The sequence below is a fragment of the Balaenoptera borealis genome (genome assembly GCF_965194805.1).
Source record: "Balaenoptera borealis genome assembly, chromosome: 3".
Classification (NCBI taxonomy): domain Eukaryota; kingdom Metazoa; phylum Chordata; class Mammalia; order Artiodactyla; family Balaenopteridae; genus Balaenoptera; species Balaenoptera borealis.
Window position 1 is genome coordinate 110,679,368 of NC_138866.1, and position 22,882 is coordinate 110,702,249.

The window sequence follows — 22,882 nt, forward strand, 5'->3', positions numbered from 1 at the left end:
ATTGCTTTTTAAATAGCACAGCATTAAAATGTTTTGACTGTCAGTCTGATGGGGTCTGTCTGGTGATTACGTGATATTCTATGCTCAAGGTAGCTGTGATTGTCTTACTGGAACACTTAAATTAAATATTTAAATCTTAATGGGAATTGGCAGGAACTATTAGGGGAAATACACAAAATAATTCAAAAGAGAAGTCCAAGTGAATTAATTTTAGCTTTAGGGTTGTATTCAAATAACACCAGTTATGGTAGGTTGACATGAAACCTATTTACGCTGTTGTGAAAAGGAATTAGAATCTAGAGAAGCACTGCAACTAGAAATATAATGTGAGACACATAATTTTAAATTCTCCAGTAGCGACAATAAAAAAAGGTGAAATTAATTTTAACGTTTTATTGAACCCAGCACATACGAAATGTTAACATTTCAAAATATAATATAGAGTTTGTTAATGGGGTATTTTATATTCTTTTTGCCTTAAAAATCTGTGGACTTTATACTCATTGCAGATCTCAGTTTGGATTAGCCACATATCAAGTGCTCACTGGTCACAAATGGCTAGTAGCTATGATAGGTAGAGAGAAACAAAGTCCACAGTGAGGTAGATAATTTGCACGATTATGTGAGTAGTTTTATATTTCAATTATGATTTGGTCCAAAAGAATTTCAAGTGACTTCACAGTTACCTTAGAGGGGACAGCAGTGGACCCTCTGGGGGAGTCATCCCTTCTCCAAAGGCCTCTGGCTACCCGCATCAGAGGTTTTTAGCAGGTCATTTCTGTAGACAGGCTGGTTAATCTCACCCAAGGGCAGGGAGGGAGCATGAGAATTGCTTTTACTTGTTCCATAAGGGCAGAGACCAGGATAGAAGTCAAGCAGGATACTGCTTTATATTTTTTGTTTTTTATTTGAGAGATTGAATTAAAAACAGATAATGGAGTGATTTTTTTTTTTTTTTTTAAATCTTTTATCTTGTTCCTGGAGAAGACTTTGCTATCTGAATACTGTATACTTACTAATTCTGTTTTTGGCAAAGGGCAGGTAGAGGCTAGGTTACTCCTGGAAGTGAGACTGGTGCTGGGGATAACAGCAAAACGGAGAAGGGAAGGAGAAAGTCCTAGCTGTGCCCAAGCAAGTGAGCTGTGAGCATCAGATCCCTCCCGTTCTGATTTCCTCCTGGGGAGCAGAGGTCTAGTGGGAGGGGCCCTGGGGCTGTCCCGCCCACAGTCACCCAGACAGCTCCTGTGCTACCAAGAGTCATAACTCAGGCCTGCTGAGTCTGTCTCGGGTCATCTATATCTTACTCTGTGCAGTGGGGACAGAGAGAACGAGATGGCCGTAATGTTATTGGATAAGCCTAGACTTTTTATTTTTTCTAAGTGAAAACAGCTTTATTAAGCATTCTTATTTAAAAATTCTAGTTTTATAAAATACTTATATTGAAATGGGATGATAGCTGGTATTGCTTCAAAATAATCTCCAGTGAGGGAGATTGGCACAAGGAAGTAAGAGGGGGTTTGGATGAAATGAGAGTGACTATGAGTTGATAATTGTTGAAGCTGAGTGGTGAGTACTTTAGGGGTTCATTATTCTCTTTATTAGCTATTTGAAATTTTTAATAGAAAGCTTTAGGGTTTTAGATGGTGTATGAGGTTGTAAAGAAAACTCTGAAATTCTATTATCCAAAAATAATGGCCATTAACTCGAAAACATCACTTGAAAACCATCTACTGGACATTCCCTTGTGTGAAAATGCCTTGAAGAAATACAGGAAAGTTGCGAGTCCTGATCTTGCCCTTAGAGAGATTTTATTCTAGTTCCAGAGCCCAGAGATCACACACGCGGAGGAGAAGAAAGTCAGTGTTGGCTGCAGGCGTGTTTTACCCCAGGCCTTATGCTTATGTGGTCCTTAGGTTGGCTTGTGAAGGAGGTTTCCCTTCTGCCTTTCACAGAGGAGTCAGGTGAGGCTTGGAGGACCCACACTGCCCATACGCACTCGGCATGAGTGAAAGGGAACCAGGATGCCACTGGCCTTGGGCGGCTCGGCACCAGTCTCCATGCTGGCCACTTGAGGGTATCTTATCTATTGGAGTTGTAGAAACTTGTGGAACCAGAATTAGAAGGAATACAATATAATGAATTGCCAAATTATGCAGAGAAATCTTCCAAGACCCATGAAAACTGAGAGGGCAGCAAGAGTAGGGGAAACCACATGGGAAGGAAGGCTGCTTGGGAAAGGGGGAACTTGGAATGACAGATCAGGGACAGAAAGGAGGACACATATGGCTCAGGAGGATTAATTTTCAAAATGTTCTGTGAGGAGGAAGAAATTTCAGTGACAAAAGAACTGTTTGTTGTAGGGTATTTGGGTTTAATGAAATGTACCAAAACAAATACGTAAAGGAGAATCTTCGGCCAGTGGAGCAAAGATTGGACGGATTTAGCCTTTTGGAAAAATGTATCAGGTGGCCATTCGTGAAGACCAGATCTCACATAGTAAGAGATATGAGTAATATGAAATATTACTTTGTAAAGATGAATTTTGAGGGATTACAGTAGCTACTAATCAGAGCCAAGGGATGACAAGTTCTTATTTATAAAACAGTGTGTCCCTGATTTCCACATTATGTATACCTGAGTAGCTAACTTGTTCTTGATTAGCCAACCATCCTCCCGAAGGGCCCCATCTTATTGTCTGTAATACCTATTCTAAGTTGCCCACAAGCTCATGAAATTCCACTTTGCACCTTTATTCTTCCTGTCACTTTCATGGTGTCATATGTTGGCTCAGCGCACCTGGGCAACCAGGCTTTGAGGGCTGGAGGAATGAGCCGTTATGGGAGTTCATAGGAGTTTAACATGTCTCCTATATAGGAAGGCCATCCCTTCTCCTGGCGGCAGCCCTGGGATATTCCATGGTAGTGGAAGGGTTTTTCACTGGCATGGGAAATTAGATGGTTTACTTACTTGAAGAAGTAGTATTCTCTCTTTGTGTTCTTCAGTTGAATGATTTCAGTACAGAAGAAGTTCTTGAGGAGCTAGTGTTGGAAGAGTAGCCCTCAAATTGAAGGTTGTGGTGGCAGTGAGAATAAGAGTGGGAGAGGATGCTTTCTCAGGGTCACTTCTAGCAGGTTGGAGCGCTGTGTAGGACAGCCCTGGTTCACGTAGCAGCCTCTGCTATGTGCAGGTGATGTCCAGCTGGCCAGTGGAGCCCAGATCCTCCATCACTGCTTCTATGGGCCAAGCTCACCTTGTCTCACTCTAAACCTCTCCCCAGGCTGTGCCATAGGAGTGTCCCTGGCTTCAGTGCCTGGGGGGAATTTGTGATACCATACCTCACCCTTTTCTTCTTGCTCATTTTATTTTTACTTTCATAGACTTTATATTTTTAGAGTACTTTTAGGTTCACAGCAAAATCGGGCAGACAGTAAGCAGTTCCCACATACCCACTGTCCACACGCATACACAGCCTCCCCCACTATCAACACCCCTCACCAGAGGGTACATTTGTTACAATTGATGAACCTACGTTGACACATCATAATCACCCAAGGTTCATACTTTGCATTAGGGTTCACTCTTGGTGTTGTATGTTCTATCAGCTTTGACAAATGTATAATGACATGTGTCCACCATTGAGTATAACACAGAGTAGTTTCACTGCCCTAAAAATCCTCTGTGCTCCACCTGTTCATCCCTCTCTCCTCCCAACCCCTAGCCACCACTGATCTTTTTACTGTCTCCATAGTTTTGCCTTTTCTAGAATGTCATTTGGTTGGAATCATGCAGGACGTAGCCTTTTCAGATGGACTTTTCACTCATAATATGCATTGAATGTTCCTTGATGTCTTTTCATGGCTTGAGAGAGCATTTCTTTTTAGTGCTGAACAATATTCCGCTGTATGGGTGAATCTTTTTGCTCTCTTTGCTGCAGCCTCTCACCTCATCTTCCTAAAAGAAATGCTCTGCTGGTTGATGAATAACACTTGCCTCTCCATGTGCATCAGGTTGCAGTGTTGGTGCCTGTGTGACTCTGTGCTCTCCCAGGGTCCAAGCTGGAGTGAGCATAAGAGATGGTCTTTAGGGGTTAAGATGGGGAATAGCTTATAGGAGGGGGAATCTTCTTATACCGTTCTCTAATCGTTAAACCTCAAAGCCTTTGTTTGCTTCGGGATGGGAAAAAAGGCATAATTATGAAATGGTGTAGTTCCTTCATTGACACCAAGCCAAACAGGAGAGACGTTGACTCAAAGACACTATGTTTGTGGCAGGAGAGTGAGTCATCGGTCAATCCCTGGTACTAAAAGAGGAAAGCAGGGGTGGGGGCGGGGGTGGGGGTGGCGGTGGGGTTTAACTGGAACCTTGACCTTGAAGAACCAGGAAGGAGGCTTATGGAATGAGGCAGCCCCTTCTCTTCAGTGCGGATGTGCATGTACCCACATACACACACATACCCCTGACTCCATCCTGACCCTGCTGTTGTACCCCAGCCTCTTAAAGTCCCCTGCTCTCATCCCTCGTGTCTCAAAGTTATTAATCAATCATACAACATATGTTCATTAATTCTTCAGATACCTACTGAGCATGTAATGGGTATTACGAACTGAGCTCTGATCTGAGGCGAGAACTCTGGGGGGAGCCATAGCTCCTGCCCTCTGGGAGCACACAGTCTAGTGTGGACTACAGACACTTAAATAGATTGTTTTTACATTTACCATATTAAGGTGAAATCAAGATGTGGTCCGTGAAGCCTCCCCGGAGTAGGTAGAACGTGATGGGACGCCAGGTGACTTAGGGGTGTGGGGAGGCCATGGTAAGCGTGGAAGACAGGAGGTCAAAGACCACTGCAGGGGAAGCAGTGCAGAGGGTGCAGGGCTCCAGGAGGAGCGCGGGCTCGGTGGTGCTGGCGCACTGACTCCCGGGGCAGGTGAGGCGGGGGGTGAGGAAGTGGGCCCCAGAGATTCCTGCAGTTGGGGAGCTGAGGACAGCCTCAAATGACTGTCCTGGATGCTTTATTCTGGAGTGGAGGAGGGCTGGCCCGCAGGTGGGCCTGAGCAGGGCTGCTGCAAGAGATGGGACTCTAGCCCAGCTGAAAGTTGGGAATTACCAGATAGGAGCACCCTGGCATTAACAGCTTTGTAGGAGGAATGGGGGTGGGAAGGGTCTAGTCAATTTACCAATAATTTTGTGAATGACCAAGGAGGAACTGAAACACTCCTTTCCTGCTCTTTCCTCTTCGTCCCCTTAAAAAAAAAAACAAAAAAAAAACACAGTTGTTAAAGTTTTTTTTAAATGCCTTGTCTTATTTTGTCATAGTGAATTGGGTTTAGCAAAAACATTTAAATTTTTATGTGTTCATTTGAAGATGTTGCAACATCTCAGGGTTATTTTAAACATTAAGTTCATAATATTGAAGTTCCTTCTAACCCAAAAGTCAAAGGAAAAATATTCCTCTTTGGGGGTGTGTGTGGAGGGGGGGTGCAAAGGATGGGAGATAATCGTGGGAATAAAATGGGCAAAACACACTTTTTTTGAGAAAAAAGAAATAGGAAATTGTTTGAGAGTGAGCATTTCAAAGTCAGTTTAACATAAAGCTGTAGAGTGTGTCTTTTGGCCAGTTGTAAAATGAGTTAATGATACACTTACGTAAGCTTATTTATTCATTACTTTATTCAGATAGTCAAATGTTTGTGGGACATCCTTGTACCTGCACTGTTCAAGGGCTGGGGGAATAGCTATGGACCAAGGAGAGTCCCTGTTCTTGTGAAGCTTACGTTCTAGCCACTTGCGTTACTAATTTAGTTTTATTGATACTTTTACATAAAGACACGTACCTATAAGTGAGAGAAGGGGAACAGTGAATTGTAGAACCACAGGGAATTCAGGGCATCTCTCAAGTTGTCCAGTTGTGAAAAGCATCTAAAGACTGAAGGAGGTAAAGCAGTGTAATTAGAGCACTTCCCTAGCCCTCCTAGTAAACACGAGTTTCACACTACTTTGCATTAATATCGTTTGCACTGTGAACTGATCTTTAGGGGAGTGGTGCCTGGTCATGTCATTGCTGAGTGTGGTGGGGCAGAGTGAGCCTTCAATAGTCATTTGCATAAAAGAACTAATTTTAACATTATTTTCCAAGCTGTTGCCTGGGGCACTTGTACCAAGACGCAGACCACAAAGGTAAAGGGATCTGTGTACAAATAAGGTTGGGGCCACTTATTTATAATCCACATTAGCACATTAAAGTGTCCAAATTGTTCTGCCTTAGCAGAACTCCTTAATTTGGTTTAAACCAGCATTTCACACATTTATATTAAGATTTTTTTTTTTTTTTTTTTTTGCATGTAACACCTCTTAGTTTCTAGTTTGCTGGAATGCTGCTTTTAGAGGCATACAGAGGGATTTCTGGAGCCTTTCTGCCTGCAGAGGACAAGGCCATGTATCATTCCTCATCTCTGAAGGCCTTGGGCATTGGTGCTTGGAGCTTGGCTTTATTGAGTTTCCTTTGACCCCAGGACCCAGCCTTTAGCGGAAAGTCAGCCAGGGGAAGCCATGAAAAGAGAATTGGACATTTCCCCCTGGAGGCAGATACCTTCTGACACAGTAGAGCTGGACTCTAATCACTGAGCTGTGCTTTCAGTGAAAATGATCTCGGGGTTTCAGAGAAGAAAAGAATAATCCTTGCCAAGTGGTAGAAGTTGGAGGAAGTTGGAAGAATTTTGTTTTCACAATTCGTCCTCTTTTCTGTCTTTGGCTCTTCCTGTCTCTATTTTATGGCTACTGAAAAATTACTTGGCTTCTTTCTTCTTGGATTTTGTTTTTGAACAATTAGTAATAAATGTGTCAAATGTTAGTGATCACTTCAAGCTAAGAGTAGTATATTCTACTCATGTTTGGCTAGAATCTAGTGGATTTCCTGCTGCTTTGCTTGGTCTTACCTTATTCAAGCACTTGGGATGGTTGCCCATACAGGCCCATCTTCTGATGTTTATGCTCATATAGATGGTACCGGACAAAGTTTGAGTGTCATGTTACACTGTTATCCATCTTTTAATGAAATATTAGCACAGATGTGTTCTTGGCTGCTTGGGGTCTGACCACATAGTGCGATTTCAGCCATATGCATTGTGCAGGCCCTTCGTGGCTTGAGACCCCCTTGCCTCCTCACAACCCCTCCAACGTGGCCCCGCCTTCCTGTGGGGATTTCGTCAAGGGAGATGTGGAAAACAAAGAGTCCATAAAACTCTCATGGTGAAAAATTGCCGTGTAGAGTCTCTCTCAGATTACTTAATGTGTTTTGCTTCTTTAATGCTGTTCAGATGATAATCAATTACAGATGTACCATTTACTGGACACTTAACTGGGCTCCAGGCACTGTGTTAGGAACTTCACCCATCCATTTTAATTACATTTCTCCATCTGAAATATCTAAGTATTACTATCTCTGCTCTGGTGACGAGTGACCTGGGACTTGGAGAGGTGTGTGTAAGCTTCCTCAAGGAAGTAGGAAGTGGTCCAGGATGCAGAAACAGTTAAGTCCTGCTACTGGTGGCAAGCATTTGAGCCAGCAGCTTTTGCTGCTTTTTGGTCACATCTACATATGCCTCTCAAAATACTCCAGAAGAGGTAGAACGTGGGAGCTGCCAAGTGATTTATCATAGGATCCAGAGAAGGCTGCTTGAAGGCAACGTTCCTTGAAATAACAGGCTCCTGGTACCTTCAACATAAGTTTCTATTTAATTGGAAGGGTCTTATTCATGTCTTATTCAAAATAAGCATTTTGAATAGGTAAGTGTCCTACATAGAGACATATTCTGTTCCAGGGTTCTCTAGGGACCTTGCTCCCTGATCAGGCAACTATGAGTTTCTACCTGTGGGCAGTTACCATCACAGCTTCTGCTGAGCTGGAGCTCAAGCAAGACCATGTTTGACTCTTGAGCATTACTCATTGCTTTAGATGTATCACCACCTTTAATCCTCACAACGGCCCTTTTTCTGGGCATTACTACAGAGGAAGAAACTGAGGCACACCGAGGCCAAACAACTAATAAATGACAGAACCAGGATCAATCACTTTACTTTAAACCGCTGTGCTGTTGCTTCCCTTAAATGCAGTGTTCGGTGTCATAAATCCTAATGCATCTCAGCCTCAAATGTGGATTTACCTGGCTCCCCTTTCTATCTATTTAGAAAGGTGCCCCTGCCCTGAGGAGGGCTCAGAACAGAGGCCAGCAGCTGGCACTGGGTGGCCTGTGGGTTTGAGTTATGCCCTGGAGGCACAGATACTTAGTTAAGTCTTATATTGCTCATCTTTAAAACTGGATAGTGGGGGCTTCCCTGGTGGCGCAGTGGTTGAGAGTCTGCCTGCCAATGCAGGGCACGCGGGTTCGAGCCCTGTGGGACCCTGGGAGGGTCCCACATTGCCGCGGAGCAGCTGGGCCCGTGAGCCACAATTGCTGAGCCTGCGCATCTGGAGCCTGTGCTCAGCAACGGGAGGGGCCGCGATAGTGAGAGGCCCGCGCACCGCGATGAGGAGTGGCCCCCGCTTGCCGCGACTGGAGAGGGCCCTCGCACAGAAGCGAAGACCCAACACAGCCATAAATAAAATAAATAAATTAAAAACAAAAAACAAAAAAAAATTGGATAGTCGTTCTTGTCCTCTTTCTACCTTCTAGGGAAAGTTTTGGGGGGGAGAAGGAGCCTTCAGGAGATGAAGGGAGATTAATTAGATTTGTATTTGACATCTAACACACCTCTAAAAGGGATTTGTATATTTGTGGCTTTTTAGCCAGGTTTGTAATTATGGTATTATGAGGATTCGTGTATTATATGGAACTTCTGAACCTTTAAAAATAGGGCAAGGAGAAAAGTAAATTTGTTTGCTGGAGATAAATTGAACATAATGGGCCCATTATGGGAATACATTTCTATATTTTCAAGTCTAAGTAGAAAAAAAAAAAGCTCTTCATATATAAATATAACCCAATAAAAATCTGCAGAGTGGTTAAAACATGATAATGGAGACTATTTTTACCATAGAAGTGGCCCATCTGGACAAATATGTCCCCTTTGTTTTTATTCTTATTCAAATAGTCTTTTCATCAGTTCTCATATAAGTCAGGAACAAACCCCCCTGTCTCTTGAAGTCCTATTTTTGCCTTCGTTATACTAGTTTTGAGCTGCTTGCTTCAGTTCCTTCGGCTGTAGGTCATAAATAATACATGACATTGTATACGATAAATCTTCATTCATGTGATTACAAGATTTACTGTTGTGTTTTCAGATGGAATGGGATGATTGAGAAGGTGGGAAATAAAAAGCAACACCGTATTACATGGTGTGCCTTTGGTCACAAATAACAAGCTCACTTGAGCTAGCTTAAGTAAAAACAAGAGATGTATAATAAGCATACAGGTGTGTCGTAGGAACTAAAGGCAAGGACATAGTGGCCCTCAGGAATGAACAGGAACCAGAGAGGAGGAAGAGACCTCTCTAATCACAGCAAGCACACGTGTGACACAAATGTCACTAAAGGAGGAGAGAGAAGGTGACAGAAGGAAAGTAGAAATCTATGCAGTGTATTACTTTACACTCCAGCATGAGATTAAAAAGCAGCTCCACTGTGTTCTTTGGAAAAATAATTCATGCTCATTATATGAAATTCAAACAGTATAAGAAAAGCAAAAATTTTTTAAAATTTGGTTAGTCAGGGGCAACCATAACTATTTTAACAAACATCCTTCTAGACATGTATAAGGACATTCAACAACAGACGTGCACACGCAGAAATGGTATCATACTTTGCATGGTCATTTACCTGTTTTATTCACAGGTAAAACAGGTCATTTACCTGTTTTATTCACTGATATGATATTCTCATATCAGTAAATATTAATAAAAACTTGTTTACTTGACCTCATCTATTTGTGGACCTTTAGGATATTTACTTCCCACTCCCTGCCCCCAGTGATTATAAACATGCTATGTATATCCATTTTTCCACTTTCACAATAATCTACTTTGAGTAAATTCTTAGAGAAGGATTGCTGTATCACAGTGTGTGCCATTTTACATGCTGACATAGTTGCCAAAGCAGCTACATCACGAGCTAGGCCCATAACAACAGCTACTGTCAGTCTTGGGCATTGTTACCAACCTGACAGGTAAAAAATAAGAGCTAGGTTTTCTAAAGTTGTATTTTTCCATTGTTAGTATAGTTGAGTATCTTTTCATATGTTTATTACTATTCTATTCTCGTGGGAAGTTCATTAATTTGCTTTGTCTGTTTTGAGGTGGCGTATTAATTTCCTTACTGACTTTTAAGACATTTTCGCATAAGGATAGCAACCTTTCATATGTCTCTTTTATGAATATTCTGCTTAGTTTCTTATTTTGTCTTTTGACCAAAGTATCTAGATTTGTTTGTTCTTTGTTTTTATTTTTGATTTGTTTTTGCCTTTCGTGTATTTGAGATTTTAAAAATGTTGTCAGCCAAACGTCTCAGACCTTGAGTTTCACATTTTGATGTCATGTTTAAAAAGGCCTTTCCTATTTCTGTATTATAAAACATTCATCTGTATATTTTTCTAGTACTCATTTGATTCTATTTTGAGTTTATTCTCTTTAAGTAGAGAGTGCTAGATTTTTTCCTCCTCCTAGATAGCGAACCATCATCATTTATTAACTAGTCTCACATACCTACCCAGATTAGATTACATGTACTTGGTCTGTTTCATATGAATACTTGGTTCTATAGCTCCGTGTTTATTGTTTCATTGGTTCATATGTGTGTTGTTAGTCAGATCATTGTTTAGTTGTGGCTGGCCCATTTTGTTTGCTTCTGCAATTATGGTGCTTCTCTGCTTCAAATTGGGTTTGCATGAATAAGCTGCTAAATGCTTAGTTATCAGTGCCTCAGAAAACTGTGAATGAGATGGGAACAGTTGAAACAAGAAGGGACCACTTCACAGATGGGTTACAGCAACTAAGGAGGAAAAAAGTGAATAAGACAAGAGCTCATGGATGCTGATTTTTAAAAAGAATCAGAGTGCAGTACCAGTGTTTTTTGTTTTAAATATAGGTGGGAGCAGGAAGGAGGATGTATATATTTCATCTTTGTTTAAATTCAAAGCCTTTAAGCATTCCTATCACAGGGAAGAGAATAATGTGGTTTTGCTTCAACTGTAACATAATTTTGGTTTTCAAAATAAGTGTCTTGGGACCTCAATTCCCTGTTGGTGAAGAAAATTCCCAGCCCATGTGTTGCAGCGGAAATTCATTGTTTCCTGAGTTATTTCCTTTCACGCTTAGTGTGAGGGAAATGACCAAATGTATAGATTGAGATTTTTTTTTTTTTGAAAACTGATGTCTATAACATTACTTGATTCTGATGATTTTTATTATTGTTTTAGGTATTGCTGCTGAAGTCTTCTCAGATGCTTCAGGACATCTTCAGGGAAATCGACTCTACATAAACTGAGAATTTAGGTGAGTCCTTTAAAAAAAAATTTTATTATCCATTGGCCACCCTCTTGCATTGGTAAAGTTTTACAGAGCGTTAAAACATTGTCACTTCATACTGTCTTGTTTGATTTTTTTACCACAGTTCTGTGAGACAGGAGTGTAGCTTCCTGGTGTTATTACTTCCACTGCTGTGTGATTTTTTTCCCACCTGGTAGTTTGGTCGGGGGGGGAGGGGAAGGCCTAGAAGAGGGGATGAGTAGCTGTTTTCTTAACTTATTGCGTGAATTCTCATTCATTCCATATGTTTGCCTCATAATTTTTGGGGTGGGGAGGGAAGTGCTAGATGAGGAATTAATGTAGAAGCTTCCAGTAATCTTTGTCCTAAAACTATTTGGTAGTTCCTGGAGCTCTCCAGGGATGATGCACAATTGCTAAAGCGTGAGATGAAGTAAACTTTGGTTACAGATTATTGGTTTTCCCCATCTGGTTGTCCTGGTTGTGGCTGCCTGCACCCAAGTAGTGTGTATGAAGTGCCCTGGGCAGAGACAAAAGACGCTCTTCTGCAGGTCTTGGCTGTGCCTCAGTTAAAGTCTGACAGGTTAAAAGGAATTGGTTCATGCTCCTACCCTCCAAAACCGTATCATGGCGCACCAGACGTATCAGTTCTGTTCTTGACCAGCTGTGCAAGTGGGGACAGGTTAATCTCTGCTAGTCTCCAAGTCCTTATCTGTAAAACGTAAGAGGTTGGCCCAGCCATGTCATTCCCACACTTTTAGGTTTTGTGGAATAGAAACAAAAAATTTAGGACCAGTTTTTACTAGATTCTTTGGGCTGTACGTAAACAACGTTGGTGATTGTTGAAGCTGGATAGTGCATGAGAGTTCTCTATTTATTTATATGGTAATCTCTCTATTTTGTGTTTAAGATTTTTCATAAAGATTTTTTTTAAAAAGGTTGGCCAAAAAGTTCATTCCGGTTTTTCCGTAACATCTTACAGAAAAACCGGAACGAACTTTTTGGCCAACCTAATAACTACCATGTACTAACATCATTTCATGAAAGAAGAAATATTTTAATACTAAAAATGTAAGAATGTCGTGAATTTGTCTTTCAATTGTGTGTTTAGCGTTGTGAAAAACTCTTCATTTCCTTCCTCTTTCTTGTTGCTCTGGTGACCACTGACCGTTAGCCATGGACTAGCGCTGGCCTGGGGACTGGTGTTTGGGAAATATTGGGGTGCATGACTGATAAGGGCTCCTCTACCTCTAAAACTGTGTCATTCCTCTGAAGCAGGAAAGAAATATACTCTAGTTATACATCGGTTATTTCCAGAAAATACTGTGACAGCTGGCATGGTTGAACACAGAGAAGTCAGAGGTCAAACAAAAGACAAGGGATTGTTGTGCTGGAAAACCCAAATAAAAATGGCTCATCCATGTGAACGTTAAATTTAGCTGTGAGCCACCTTGCAGTCAGTGTAAAAGTGAAACTTGACAGTGTGTTGAGTTCTGATAAAAACATACAGAATCCTCCCTTCATACCACTGTGGGCAGCCTCTGGCCAGGTGGTGTTTGACAGATTAGTGTCTGTCTGCCATGTGGGGATGCTGAGAGCTAGGTGTGAGAAGGGCTGAATGTCTAACTCTGGACACAATTGCAAATGCCAAGTGTGAGGAGTGCAAAGATGGGTAGGGGTCAAGTACATGGTCAAGAGTTATGAGCTGAGGGCAGTGGGATCAGATGTGTACAGGATAGGGAAGAGTAAAGGAGCTGTCCTGCCCTGGGATCTTCTGGGTGTCTTGGCATGGACGTTGTCTTTTTTTTTTTTTTTTTTAATTAATTAATTAATTAATTTAATTTTGGCTGTGTGGGTCTTCGTTGCTGCGTGTGGGCTTTCTCTAGCTGCGGTGAGCGGGGGCTACTCTTCGCTGCGGTGCGCAGGCTTCTCACTGGTGGCTTCTCTTGTTGCAGAGCACGGGCTCTAGGAGCGTGGGCTTCAGTAGTTGTGGCTCGCGGGCTCTAGAGCGCAGGCTCAGCAGTTGTGACACACGGGCTTAGTTGCTCCGTGGCATTTGGGATCTTCCCGGACCAGGGCTCGAACCTGTGTCCCCTGAATTGGTAGGCGGATTCTTAACCACTGTGCCACCAGGGAAGTCCATGGACATTGTCTTTTGAGGATCTGCAGACAGCACTAGGTGGGCCAGTCTAGCTAAAGGGCCTAGGCACAGTGGACAGGAAACACGTCAGATGTATACCTTTCCCATAGATTTCAGATTTCAGATCCAAAAACAGCATACCAAGTGTATTCTTATGCCACGGGTCTATAGAGAATGGATGAGTGTGCTTCCTGTTTACTTCTCCTTGGAGTGTGGGGATGTGTTGGAGGGGTAGGATGGGTAGAGGACAGAGGCAGTAATGGACTGAATTATTAGGACAGTGAAATAACGTGAGGAAGGAGGAGCAACAGTTCCACATAGTTTAAGATGCCTACCTAACCCTGACTGCTTCAAAAGTTCTGTGAAGTTGACCATGGTCTTTGTTGATTGCAACATGGTGGTTCAGTCCTTTTGAACTCCTCCCTCAGTGATGCCTGGCTTTCCTGTGTTTTAACATTCCTATTTTCTGGGAAACTTAAATGAAATTTGACAGACTTACCTGTTGTTTTCCCTTCTGTCAACCCAACACTTTTTTTTTTTTTTAAACACAATTTCATATGGTATTCCCAAAGTATAATTTTCTCTTTACTCATATTTCCATGTATTTTTTAAAAACATCTTTATTGGAGTATAATTGCTTTACAATGTTGTGTTAGTTTCTGCTGTGTAACAAAGTGGATCAGCTATAGATATACATATATCCCCATATCCCTTCCCTCTTGCATCTCCCTCACAACCTCCCTATCCCACCCCTCTAGGTGGTCACAAAGCACTGAGCTGATCTCCCTGTGCTATGCAGCTGCTTCCCACTAGCTATCTGTTTTACATCTGGTAGTGTATATATGTCAATGCCACTCTCTCACTTCGTCCCAGCTTACCCTTCCCCCTCCCTGTGTCCTCAAGTCCATTCTCTACGTCTGCGTCTTTCTTCCTGTCCTGCCCCAGGTTCTTCAGAACCATTGTTTTTTTTTTAGAGTCCATATGTATATATGTTAGCATATGGTATTTGTGTTTCTCTTTCTGATTTCACTCTGTATGACAGATTCGAGGTCCATCCACCTCACTACAAATAACTCAATTTCGTTTCTTTTTATGGCTGAGTAATATTCCATTGTATATATGTGCCACATCTTCTTTATCCATTCATCTGTCTATGGACACTTAGGTTGCTTCCATGTCCTGGCTATTGTAAATAGTGCTGCAATGAACATTGTGGTGCATGACTCTTTTTGAATTATGGTTTTCTCAGGGTATATGCCCAGTAGAGGGATTGCTGGGTCATATGGTAGTTCTAGTTTTAGTTTTTTAAGCAACCTCCATACTGTTCTCCATAGTGGCTGTATCAATTTACATTCCCACCAACAGAGCAAGAGGGTTCCCTTTTCTCCATACCCTCTCCAGCATTTATTGTTTGTAGATTTTTTGATGATGGCCATTCTGACCGGTGTGAGGTGATACCTCATTGTAGTTTTGATTTGCATTTCTCTAATGATTAGTGGCGTTGTGCATCCTTTCATGTGTTTGTTGGCAATCTGTATATCTTCTTTGGAGAAATGTCTGTTTAGGTCTTCTGCCCACTTTTGGATTGCGTTGTTTGTTTTTTTGATATTGAGCTGCATGAGCTGCTTGCATATTTTGGAGATTAACCCTTTGTCATTTGCTTCATTTGCAAATATCTTCTCCCATTCTGAGGGTTGTCTTTTCGTCTTGTTTATGGTTTCCTTTGCGGCCAACACTTGATTTACTGCCTGATTTGTATGCTTCAATTGGGTTGCTTCTACCCTAGGGATATTTATTTCACTGCCTTTTTGTTTGTTTTTGGAAAAGCTATATCAAACAACAATGGTGACAACAGAAACATTTATCTTAAATGTGTAGGAATATGAGAGATGATCTGAAATGTTGACATTTCTGGAAGTGCCTCAAGTCATGAATAAATGCTCGAGGAACTTTTATTTTGACGTAAACTAGAGGAAGTAGAATTGCTTTAAGGGGTCTGGGCCAGTCCAAGTCTGAATAAAATTTAAAGAAATGAACAGTGTAATCAATCAGTCACGTTCTGAGCCTCTCAGAAGGCCAGGCCATACTGGGTGAGATGTTGTAGGGGTGAGCAATTAAGAATGTGAGACAGCCACGCTTCTCAGGAATAAACGTGATGCTTTAAAGCATTGCAAGCATGTGAGGGAGATGAGAGAGATTGATGGAGAGTAGATGGAGGGGAGCACATGATAAACGATTTGTTTGGTGTTTAACTTAATGACACATGGTATATTCCAGATTTGATCATAGATGCAGTAATCTGAACTTATCTCCATTTTCCCTGCAGGCTGGTAAGAAAAATATTTTAAAACCGATTTTAAATGAAAAACATTATTTTTGGCCCTCTGGGAATTTTTAGTTCCCAGTGTTGTTTAGGGAGGGTATTGAATCTGTAAAATTCAAGGCAGGATCTACATAGCTATTTGTTACTCTGTATCTGTAACTTAAATGCTATACGATGTCAGAAAAGATAAGTTGTTCCTGTGCTTGCTTTTCTTCATTAAAAATGTAATCTGTTATGCGCTTTTGTCTTCCTGCTGTCCTCCATTAGCCGGATTCCCTAGGTTCCTCTGCTTGTCGACTGTAGGCATTGCCACTTGCCACCCGCTGTGGGCTCCCTGAGTGGCTGGGAGTCCTAATTAGCGTCATCTCACTGGTCAGGATTTCCAGACACGTGCTGGGGTCCTTCCTCTGCGGTCTGTACTTGGTAAATGTTTCAGAACAACAACAATAACCATTTCCAGATTGTTTTTCGTAATTAAATTTAATCCATGGGTGTTGTAGAATGTGCTGTTTCTTAAGCTTTTTGGCTAATTACGCTCATCAGTTAATTTCTTTCAAAGTTAAAAAGCCCGCCTGGAGAACTCAAGATTTGAGCCTTTGCTGTCTAAGAATTGATTGGATTTCATGGACTCAGAGGCTCTGGAATACTTGTGCCTATAGAACATGTGTCTTGAAAAATGACTCTTTTTTGTAGCTGTGAAGCCCCATATTCTGAAGATCTAAAATGACCATCAAAGCCTTTCTATTCCGTTTACAACAAGCTGTCCAGAATTGGACAGTTTTCCAGAACTGTAAAATGACTTGTGCACTTGTAGAGTTTAAACATGACTTGACTAAGATTAAAATAAAGTAAACACACTGTGAGGCCGGCTGCAATCTTCTCCACGTACCACTATCAGGCCCAGTAGAAGCTGAGAAAAATCCTACTGCTGTGATCTAAACAATGGCCTTATAGAGGATCTTGCATTAACCAAAAAAAAAAAAAAAAAAAAATTAAGTAATGCATGCAAATGGCTAAAAATAGAAAATGCTACAGAAAAGCTTCTAATGCAAAGGAACAAGTATCTTACACTCTCTCTTCCTTCCCTTACTAGCCTTACTTCTTAGAAGCAACCACTTTTTCCCCCCGTGGATCATTTCTGCTGCTTTTTTGGTGATTTCCACATGTATAAATATCATGCTTACAGCACCATTTCTCCCTTTATCAGTTTTAAAAGCAGTTTTTTGGTGTCTTGTGATTGCCATTAGCTCGCTCTGACCATCCCCATCTTCCTTCCTCCCTACGTCTGATTCATGCTTTTCATCCTCCCTCTGTAACCTCGGATGACACATGCAGCCTCTTCTATTCTTATTCTGTCTCCTAGAGGCACTATTTCTTGTCTACCATCCTCCCCCACCCAACCTTTCCATTTGGGGCAGCTGTACCTTTGAATTTTATATGCTCGGAGTTGGTAATAATTATATTCTGTTCTTTAATCCCAGTAAGGGCTTCCATGGTTTACCTATAACTCAATTCCGAATGTTAAAACCAAGAAGCAGCCTTTACTCCGTTATAATTAGGGGGCTGCTGTTCCCATGGCAGCCCGATTATGTGGTGGGGTTATATTCCTTCCTCTCTAAGCCTGACGTCCTCATGCCTAGACCCCTCCACGGAGCACGTGTGAGTGGGTTCTCCCTTTCACACGGCACCAGCTGTCTGGAATGCAGCCTCAAGTTTCTTTCCTAGACCCTGCCTTCCCATCCCTCCTGGGAACCCACTTTATTTTTGGAGATCTCACTCACACAGACCCCCACTCTCCAGCCAGAACAGATCTCTCTGTGTGCCGCCTGCCTCTGAGCTGGTGCTGATGTGGCCAGGAGAAGTTTGTTACTGCTGTTGGAAAAGTAGTTTCAGGCTCTGGTGTCTCTGAAGGGGCAGTAGCCTGGGCTTTGTCATTAGCCACTATCTAATGAGGACCTGAAGGGTTAGGCACCTCGGTACTAGAGGCCTGGTGTCTGTGGAAATCCTCACACCAGCCCCATAGAACAGATGTTCCCCTTGGCATTTCATATACCATGAAGTTGAGACTGTGAATGAAAGACCTCCAAGGTCTCCACTGGGAAGTGCTTCTTAGGTCCTGGCACAGGCTGGGGGGCATGGTGCCAGCTGTAGTTTTATAGGTTAGAAAAGACTTGTCTCTGTGATGTTTTGCATGCTTTCTTCAACAAACCTCTGTCTTCCCTCCAGAAAATCCTGCTGCTCTAGGAAAATCAGCTCTGCTTTAATTTCCAGCCTCACCCTTGTGGGTGCATTGTGTGGCCAGGGGCTCCTTATACAGAATGACTGGAAATGGGAATGCGCTTCCCTACTTAATGTTCTCTTTGTGAATTTGGAGTGAGAAAGAGGGCTTCATACTCAATCCTGCTGGTAAACTGGAAGTGTGCTTTGTCAACAGTGGTTGTTGATCTAAGGGTTTTCTTAGAGCCTCAAGTATATGTGAGTCAGGTGCGCTTGATTGTCTTAATATAAGGTATGTTTTGGTAGTTATTTTAGAAAGATTGGAGACACAATCAAGTTGTACTTTGAACACACTTTATTTTCTCTCAGAATGCCGTGGTCTTCATAAATCTTCTGGTATAACTGTATTTAGTGAATGACTATTATGATAATGACCAGATGGACGGCAGCTTGGGTCCCTCACACAGCGTTGGCATTCTTCCTTCTCTGGGCTGCTTGCTTTCCTCACTAAGCAGACCCCAGGTGAAGCCTTATCAGTGGAACCAGCAGTCTCTCTACTGTCAACCACGGAGCTGGTCGTCTGCTTTCTATGTCATAGCCCAGTGAGGTGTCGGTGGCTGTGGATGGAGTTCCTCCCTGTTCCCTCTGTTAGGTCAAGGTGGTGGCATTGACTTGGGCTACTCAGTGCAGGCTTATTCTCCAAACATCTTGACCTATTATATTTATGCCCCGAAATAAGTATTGAACGAAAGGGATGTCTTTAGAGCTGTCCCTCGTTTATTTATAGAGGAGATATCTGAGCTTAGTGAAATCGAGGCTGAATGGATAGGGGTCAAAATTTACCTTGTTGCAGTGGTGACCAAAGGTGAATTTCCACATTTAAATTAGATAGTGATACGCAGTCCAAGATTACACTACCACCGTCTTGCAGTGATTAACTCTGACTTGGCAATTTGTTATTTTTCTATCGATTGATTGATTGTCAGTGTCGGAAAGAGTGCTAAGCAGAGTTGTAATCTGTATGAGACAATTTTGGTTCCATTAGACAAAGATCACTGATCTTCACAGTTGTATAGTCAAATGATACTTGGGCAAAAGTGGTTTTGGGGGAAAAAAATCTGCTGGGACAATTTAAATCTTGGTCAAAGTTGTATTCCATGCCTAGAAACGTAGTTTCTAGAAGACTGGGATAGAACCCACCCCTTCATCAAGAGAAGGAAATAAGTGACATTTAAGAAGTCTTTTTTACTACCTGATCCTAAACATTCCCCAAGTACGTTATATCATTCTTCCGTTTGTTTACCTCTGAGGAGTAAAGAATGACTCAATCTCCACTGCAGGAGAACTTTTGGCTCCAGGCATCTGGGTCACACAGGATTCTCTGTTCCTTTTGCTGTCCCTTTGGAGAGTTTAACGCAGGCCTGGGGGACAAGCTGTGTGGAGTGAGGCTCTCGTCCTCTCTGGTGGCCACTGTTCACAGAAACTTGGATTCAGAGGAAACGCTTTCAATACTCTGAACTAGGAAGGACAGAAATAAAAACTGGCCCTGGAGCATATAATGACATTGTCATGTTTGGGCTGCAAGTTTCTGGGAAGAACGAAATGAAGAGGCATCTGTGACAAATGTGCAGGAAAAGAGAGTCACTTCAGAGAAAGGAGTAGCTGTCTCTTGTAGGGTAGAGTAGGCTTCCAAGAGAAAGGAGAATTTATTTCTGGGTTAATTGGTGTACGTTTTGCTGTGCATAGTGGAAAAGACTATAAGCTGCAGTGGGTTAAACAAGATAGAAATTTATTTTCTCTCACCTAGAATGAAAGTCTGAGGTGGGCCGGGCAGCTCACAGAACTTGGGCTGCTTCCATGATGAGTAATATTTGACGCCTTACGTGGGGGCCAGCTTTGCACTCAGCATTCAAGGCAAAAATCCTTCATAGGCTAACTTGCTCTAGAACATCCATTGGGAAGATGCCACCTTAGACGCCGGAATCCTAGTGCCCGGTCAGTCCAACACAGCTCACAGGCTTTTCTCCCAGTATTGGAAGAGCTTGCAGCTAAGTAGTTGGCTCTTGTGTTTAAGGGCGTGTTGTAAACAATAGAATTACTCTCAGCATCTAGATAGGACCCCAAGAGGCATTTAGAAACTGAACAAGCCCAGGGAACTGTAAATTCTTACATCCCTCTCCCGGTCATTCTGGGGCTTATGTGCTCACTGAGAGGAATGGGAATGGAATTGCCTGCCAGATTGATTTACTCATACCTTTTTATTATGGAAACTTCCAAACCTATACAAAAGTGAAGACAACTGTATAGTGAACTATGTGCCCATCACTCTCGTTCAATGATGATTAATTCTTATCTGGTCTTATATGACGTATACCTTTCTGTCTCTCACCAATTACTTGGAAGCACATCTTTGCTACTTTATTTTTTTCCTGTCAGTATTTCAGTATATGTCCCTAAAAGACAGGACTTAAAAACAAATCTACGAAACTGTATCACACCAAAAACATGAAAATTACCAATATTTCCTTAATATCATTAAATATCAAATTAATGTTTAAATTGCCTCAACTGTCTTTTTTTTTTAATTTCTTTGAATCAGGATCCAAATAAGGTTTATACATTACGATTGATTGACATGTTTCTAATCCCCTTTTAATCTATAGGTTACCCTTCCATCTCCATTTATTTAAGAAACTGAGTTGTTTGTCCTTGACAGCAGAGATTCTCCAGTGGGCATGATCCTCTTCTGCCTTCATTTGGCACCATCTGGAGACAATTCTTGATGTCACAGCTGAGGGGCGCTACTAACATCTAGTGGGTAGAGGGCAAGGATGCCGCTAAATAACCTACAGTACACAGGACAGCCCCTCACAACAAAGGATTATCTGGCTCAAAATGTCATTAGTACTGAGGTTGAGAAACTATGCTGTAAAATTTCCGCAGTCTGGAGTTTGATGATTGCTTCCCCATGTTGCCATTTAACATGTTCCTCTGTTCCCTGTGTTTTCTATAATTTGTTAAATCTCGAGTTTTGGTCAGCTTCATATATGGGCTTTTTTTTGTTTGGCAAGACTATATCATAGGTAGGCTGTGTATTTTCTTTGAGATACATAGTAAATGGTGGTCTCTTTTTGGGATACTGTTGATCATTGATTAATGATCAAAAAGACTATTGCCTATGTCTTTTAATTCATTAGTGATTGCAAAATAGTGATATGCCAATTCTGTCTTCCCTCCTTTGTTTATATACGAGGATACTTTATAAAAAGAAATTTAGGGAATTCCCTGGTGGCCTAGTGGTTAAGACTTGGCACTTTCACTGCCGGGACCCGGGTTCAGTCCCTGGTCAGGGAACTAAGATCTCGTAAGCAGTGTGGCTTGGCCAAAAAAATAGGTAGGTAGGTAGGTAGATAGAAATTTCTTTTTTTAATTTATATATTATTTATTATTTATTTTTATTTTTGGCTGTGTTGGGTCTTCGTTTCTGTGTGAGGGCTTTCTCTAGTTGCAGCAAGCGGGAGCCACTCTTCATCGCGATGCGCAGGCCTCTCACTATCGCGGCCTCTCTTGTTGCGGAGCACAGGCTCCAGACGCGCAGGCTCAGTAGTTGTGGCTCACGGGCTTAGTTGCTCCGCGGCATGTGGGATCCTCCCAGACCAGGGCTCGAACCCGTGTCCCCTGCATTGGCAGGCAGATTCTCAACCACTGCGCCACCAGGGAAGCCCCCATAGATAGAAATTTAATCACAACTATTTGTTTACTCTGACATTCACGTAGGAATGTCAGGATAAATGCTCAATACTTTGCCTTTATTTTCAAAACAATGAGTTCTCTAGCAGCAGCATCTAAAAGTGAACAGAGGGTTTTTTTTCTTGGCTTGTTTTTTTTCTTTTTTTAGTATAAATGTAACTGATGTGTTTCAATTTAATATTCTTATTGATACTCTACTTGTCCCATATTTGACCAGTGGAAACTCATTACCAAGTCCTTTTGACATAACTTGTACTTTTGTATTTTTGTGTTCTTTCTGGTATGACAAAAATGTTACTGGTTTGTCTTATCCATTTTGTACTCCAGACTTGGATGCACTACTTCTCTAAGGAGCCCTGGTTCCTTGAGTATTTAGAAGGTACAATGTAGAAACTAGGAATATTTATTGCTACTGGATTTATTGTTATTCCTGGATCCATTCAGTGCTGAACTTGGGAACAGGTATGGATGAATGTGTGTATATGTGTGTGTGTGTTTGTGTACAGAGATAAAACTCATTAATTCTTACTAATACATCCAAGTGAAATTCAGGTATACAGGGTTTTTACTTAGCTTTATCAACTTTATATCTATATTCTTTCATCCACCCAGATTTCCAGTTCACTAATAGTGCTATGTTTTTTCATCTGCTTTACCTCATGCTACATACACAACAGAGTGTTTTAAAGACATTTAGAATAGCTCTTCTCTGTCATTGTGCCACCAACTGGATACATAGTTAGGTTCACTGGTTTCATTTTAGTTTTTGCTTTTAGGAAGTTCCTTTTTCAATTTCAATTTAGATAAGTTTGCACAACACAGTCAAGGTTTCCAAGTGTCATCCATAACATGAGGTTATATATTCAGAGGTGTTTGCTTTTGCCTCAGTCCCCTTTCCATCCTATTTCCGTCCCTCACCATATGTAGCAATTGAAAAAGATAGGGTGTCTCCTTGCACCCTTGAGAAAAAGATATAT

General features: G+C 41.7%; 1 protein-coding gene across 8 annotated transcripts in view; it reads left to right on the top strand.

Moving 5' to 3' along the window:
- The window catches only part of TLN2 (talin 2), a 446,962-nt gene that overhangs the window by 171,539 nt on the left and 252,541 nt on the right, over positions 1–22,882 (top strand). For all 8 annotated transcript variants that reach the window (XM_082383205.1, XM_082383207.1, XM_082383204.1 and 5 more), the window contains one exon: positions 11,409–11,484. The gene's annotated coding sequence lies outside the window, so the exon portion shown is untranslated. The remainder of the gene's footprint in view (positions 1–11,408; positions 11,485–22,882) is intronic.